Consider the following 6,402-nt stretch of genomic DNA (forward strand, 5'->3'; position numbering starts at 1 on the left):
CAACTTATCTTCTTCACCCTGAATCGTCGCTTTGCAAGTCTCTCTTCTCGCTGGTCAGAAGTTTCCATTCCTAGTTTAACTCCTTGAGCTTGATTTTTCCTACGTGCATCTTCATGGTGAGCGACGTCGGCAGGATGCGTAGCTTCGGCTTTTAGGCGAGTGGAGCAAGCGCTCGTATTAAACGTTGTTGCCTCATCCATGGCATAGCCCTGCAGACTCGCCGCAATTCTCAGCGTATATATACGCCTCGGCAAGCGAGCGGCTGCTCCACGGCTTACATCCCCCGCTGCGGCGCAGCAGATTAAAAGCACCGCAGATGGCCATGAGGCGCATAGCTAATTGGTGACGTCACGCGCGGCGCTCCAAGGAAATCGACTATATGTTCCGGTACGATTGAAGTTCACCACGTGTGTGAAGTAGAAGCAGGTGTCCGATGTAGAAGAAGCGAAGCAACAGCAGAATTGAGCGCCGCCCGCTTTCTGGACCACACCTGCGAAGAAGAAGCAAGCGGCGAGCATGCCTGCGCCAATAGGTCCGCGGATGGAGGTCGGCTGAAGGTCAAACTGCGGCGTATACGAAACCCACCGCAGCTAGCCCCGTGAAGTTTTCGCTTCAAAACATGAGACTACTGAGAACTGCTGAACTATTTTCTGCTATTGCGTCCCTAAAATATATTTAGAGCCGTGCTGTTATTTTATTACTTTTTAATTTCATTATTCCGCCTGCTCTGCAGAGTGAAAACAATCCAGGGGGGCAATAAAGTTCGCTTAGGTGCAATAATGCGAAAGCATTGCGAGGTTTCTCTCCATGCCTAGCATATTCGCCCAACACTATAGCTAGCGGACATTGGCTGCACTCGAATAGAGAGTGTTTTGCAGCAATAACTTAATGAAGACGACGAGGCATTCTGCAAAATGCGAGAATGTGTGGCTCTGTGGCAGTTTCACACGAGGCGCGATCGGCTGCGGCGCTAGCGTAGTGCTCTCGTGCTTAGACCGGAGATAGTTATTTGTTCCTTCTGGAGCGCGTGCTAAACGTATTACGGCAATGGTTTTTGCTCTATCGACAATTCTTGCGTACATGCTATGATTACAGGTTCTCTTCATTCCACTGATGAACCAAGAAATGCAGTCGTAATAATAGCGTACATAGTCGTGCGGCAGAATAAAATGTGATAGCAGGTTTCGCGGTTCTCCAATGTTCCTTATTGTGCTTTAAAGTAATATTTTAATTCCCATTTTCTGTGCCCCAAACGCTGCAGTGACGTTGCTGGGAACTGATTATTCTTGAACTTGCCGTGGAAGAGGAACGAACGCTTCCATTTCAGGCGTCCTTTTTTAGTGGCATTTTTCCTGCGTCACTGCAAATTACCTTACATAGCACTTGAAGCAGAGCTTTCTCGCCGAGTTTCTGAATATACACGCGATTAGTATTGTCGCATTTGATACGGTGTTGTACACTTCCTCTTTTTTAATATGTGCTCGACTCAAGTAGAGATGAGTAAGAGGGACTGCTAAGAATCCCAAAAAATTGTTGTAGTGCGTCCCTACTCCCATTGAGTTGATACATTCACTGAGACACTTTCTGCGATCCATCTTCATTAGGGCTGAATAGTGAAACACCCGCCCGAGTATCCTTAGTCTCCTCTTGTACACAAGGAACGACTTGTTTGGAATAGCTATTCTGTAGTTTCTTTTAATTTTTTGAGCTAAAATACCGACAAACTTTCTGGATTTCTGAAAGCAAAAAACATCTCTCGCTAGAATCTAATGCCTGCATACGCAGTATAATAGTTTAACCCTTTACTAATGCGGCGATGCAGCGATAGTCAACCTAATTCTCTTACGTTAAAACAGCGCTAGAAACATGGACAGATAGGAAGACAAACCCGCGTGTGTCTTCCTATCTCTCCGTGTTTCTAGCGCTGTTTTAACATAATGACCACCAAACGCCCCAACAATCCACTTTGCCTAATTTCCTTGTCGGCTGATTGAGTGGGTAATGGAGAATATTCTCCACAAGTCAGCAGTATGATATTTGCCCTTACCGCATTGGCACCACTAATGTTTATTTCCTACTGACTAAAGTCACGAATTTGAATCAAAGACAAACATTCCCAAGTCGCACTATTTTAATACAGCTTTACTTTTGGTTCAATTGAGTATGTGTTCGGGAGCATCAGTTTTCATGACATTTTGAGTATCCTTTCTGTGCGTATTGATAATATAGGAGCACAATCAGCGGCTTTTCTTTAAGTGAGAAGGAAACCTGCAGTTTATTACAGCCACAGAGGTCCCATAATATTTATTCCGACTTTGTATATCTCATCTAGCATTATATTCCATTTTATTGAGTGCATAATAGTAGCCCAACCAAATTCGAAATAATCCCAGTGCAGCAGACATTTGTAAAACATCGCTTGTATATCAGACAACAATAGTGATAGCCAGTAAACTAAGAGCCTTCAGTGTCTGCTGTCGGCAAATGCTCATAACAAAACAAACTAAGGGCACTGAGTTTCAACTTCGTATCATGCTACGCGAATGCTGTGAAAAGGTCCGCAATGTGGTGTTCCAACGACTGTGCCAACTTTCTAGCATTCGTACGTTACGCACGCAAGGCGAGCTCCTTTCGTCGCTAATGAGCCTCCGACGCACCAACTACTCCTCTCTCCACTTCCATGCTTTCCCACCCTACCGTCATCTCCTATCTTCGCACCAGCAGTAGGAGCAATCATAGGCTGCACAACGCCCACTTTCCTTGCGAACAGAGTCCTCGTTGACGCGTGTGTTTGTGCCTGTATGTACGCCTATAGTTCCGTCGAAGCTAAGCAGCACACAGTCAGCGTCCAAATGGAAGCCAGCGGTGTCCGCCGCCTTGAAATGCGTAAATGACGATGCGGCGGAACGTCGTTACCCGTTAGGGGAGCGCCTTCCCCCCGCTCGTTGCTCGGACGACTTTTAGGCATTCGTTAGCGGCGCAATCTGCTTTGCGCTGTTTGGTCACGGAACAGCGGATGTGATCCGGGTCGTTCGGCCCGCGGGGAGCTTGGAGACGAAAGGGAACGTCGAATGCAGCGCCATCTGCTGCGGCGGGAGACGCCTTTATCCCGCATTAGTTTCGCATGCGTGACCAGCGTAAGCCAGCAGTCAACAAGACTGGCTTGTGCCGCATCGCTTTTGTGAAGGACTGGGGCGGAAGAGACGGAAGTTGAGGATCATATAAGCGCACTCGTCTGTGTGGCATGCGATTCCTGTCAAAATAAAGCTGCAGCTTCAAGACGCGACTGGCAATCCGATTGCAAAGAAGATACTTTGGAAGTGTAGACGTTATTCTGACACTAGAACTTTAAGGCAGATGTTATGTTTTCAAAATATTTCAGTCTTTTATTAGCAATCAAAAGATAACACTAAGTTCAAGGCGTACTTCTTAACACGTAGCTATGACTATTTGGGCTTGAATGCAAGTTGTTAGCAAATATAGTAAAAATTTAGCAGCATAAATGCGCTGCGCTTTGCACGGAGTGGGTGACTAGGGGCGTTTGCATCTCGAAGCGGTTTGGTTTGGATTGGCTTATAGGGTTTAACGTCCCAAAGCGACTCACGTTATGAGAGACGCCGTATTGGAGGGCACCGAAAATTTCGATCACCTGGGGTTCTTTAACCTGCACTTACATCACAGAGCACATGGGCGTCTGATTATCGCCTCAATGAAAAAGCGTCTGTCGCGGCCGATATTTGATACCCGGTCCCTAGATTAAGCAGTCGAATGTCGTAGCCACTGAGCTATCGCGGCGAGGTAACTTCTTGAAGTGCTTTACTGCTATATGCAAGTATTCGTCTTGCTGCTTTGAGAGATTTTTTTTAATTTATGACGGAACGAAACCTCGTTGACAAAGTAAAGCTTCATACGTTGTCATTAGTTGGCAGCTAATTTCTCGTTGGGCATCCTAAAGAGCACCGAACAGGAGCTCCTTATTTATAAATCAGCAGTGCTGAACAATTTCAAGAAGCTCTTAAACCCATTGTTTTGTTATGCTTGATCATCAAGGCAGGGGTTGTGCTCAAAACCTGTGAAGGCTTAGAGCGAACGGCATGTATGTGGTATTGATGCAGCAATGACTAATTATTTTTGATAATGTCTCTGATACGCGCTTGCTCACGGTACCCTCTGATATTAACCAAACAAGTGCCAAGATAAAGAAAACATGAGAACTTTAACTGGGGCAGCTAAGAGTGCTCACGCATGAGAATTCGAAAACAATAAAATGATCCTTAGCCATGACTATGATTATGAACCATGACTATACCGTGTTTGTACATTCTCTGCTTCTTACAGTGTGTTATTAGTAGACTAAAATGTTGAGTCTTGCCACTTTACTTAAAATATACGATTGATGAACCATGGCTACATAGAACTTAAACATGTCCTCTTACATACATTTTGGCATGATACAATGGCGCGGTGGGTGCACCTGAGTTTTCAGCCATCCTATTTCTTACAACGAACGCAGCCAACATTTCAGACATGGAGGCCACCGCCGCAACCAGTCACCCGATGAGTGCTAGGATATTACCCCTCCCAATCATCACTTTCCAGAGCCACGTCCTGCGATAGACAGGGATGCCTGCTGCCTAAGCTGGAAGGCGCGGCGTAGATATAACGCTCTGATTAAACCAATCGGTACAAAGATGCCCTCATGACCTAGAAGTAACGCGTTTGACTCTGACTCAGTAGTGGGATTCCGCGTGTCGCAAATACTACGATTGGCCCGCAATTTGAAAGTTAATTCAGGTGACGACAAGAATGTGACGTCTCCCATCTGCCGTCAGCTATGAGGACCAAGCGGGAACGAGTGCGCTCTGACACCGCCGGGCAGAGCTTCTTGCCTTCCGCGAGTGACAGATGCTGCGTCTTTCCTTTCCTGGAAACGAATTATAGAACGCCGGTGAACTTCGACGCCCTCGACATGGAAGCAAAAGAGAGTTTAGCTGCTGGCGAACGGCGCAGAAGACTGGAGAAATTAACTTCTTCTGATCCCCAGGTAGTCACTCAGTGATAAGCCATCTTTCTTTTTTTTTACTTGTTGTGACATGCCATTGATTTCTGCAGCCCTTTTCAGTTCATGGTGCTTTTTTTCTGTTCCTTGTCACACTTGTTTTCAATGAAGGTCACTGTACGGAGACCAATACGCCACTTCCATTTGTGATGGCCTCAGATCTTAATGAAACAATAAATGAAATTCAATTAAAAGGTCATTTTGTTATTTAAAGGGGAGCTGCATAATGCGAGACATTATTTGTAAGTATTTGTAAAGAGACTCCTAAAAGACTTCGGACAGTGATAAATGCGTATACTTTACATATACCAGCGACTCACTAATTATCAGAAACCCCGAATCTCGAAAGAGAAAATAAAATTGTCCCGGATCGACCTCCAGATAGCCGAAATGCTGTATAAAGCAAACAATTTCTTAGTTCATTGTAACTGCCTGCTCATATTCCTCGTTAATTCCTCAGAGCCGCTTATACCCGCGCTGGTAACATTAGAGTTTTAAACCATGCCGAATTCAGCAGATCTTTGTTTCTCATGAATGTTCCATAATTTTAACACGCGGAAATATTATAATGCTATATGAAGATAAGAACACCAAAATTTTAAGTACCTTTGTATGCACAGCGACTAAAATCACATTCCTCTAAAGATTTAATTGAGTTGAAGAAGAAGCTCCAGAACAAGTGCTATGCTCACTCATTTATGTTTTATTCAACATAATTCTCTCATTAAAATCTGCGTCTTCCAACTCGGCATATCCCCGTCTCTGCTTATCTGCAATATTTTATTCCACTCGAAAATACATAAAACCTATTATTCGCTCATTTTCTTCTTTATATTCTATGAGAGTTGCCCGAACGTTCCCAAATTTTTTTCAGAGTGAATGGGAAACAATGCCTGGCTTTTATTAAGCTTGAGCTACTGGATGATTATGCGCGCTAATATGGGCAAAAAGGCCATGCGAAATATGGAGCTCGTAAGGACGGCGAAACTTCGTGTACTATCGTCTGCGCTTAAGCACTACTTTCGGAGACCAAATTACTTTTTCAGGGAGAATAACATTCGAAAGTGATGCGCTGAATGCGTTTGAAGCTGGCAGGGTTTAGCTCTAAAATGTTAATTTTTGGTTTTTGTAGCGCAGTCAGCGCGAGCTCTAATGTGTGGAGTAACAGCATTTTTAAATCTTTGTTTGTTCATTTGTTTTTTCACTGTATACTTTCGTGACTGATATTTGTTGTGGTAAATCTTATTGCATCTGACAAAATTTGATTCATTCGTGCTTCTTTACGCTCATTTTGACTTTATTCTACAACTCCTCACACACTCTAGGCAGCTTGCGCGGAACAT

This window comes from Amblyomma maculatum, chromosome 4 (assembly GCF_055883805.1).
Source record: "Amblyomma maculatum isolate TAMU_Amacu chromosome 4, ASM5588380v1, whole genome shotgun sequence".
Taxonomy (NCBI): Eukaryota; Metazoa; Arthropoda; class Arachnida; order Ixodida; family Ixodidae; genus Amblyomma; species Amblyomma maculatum.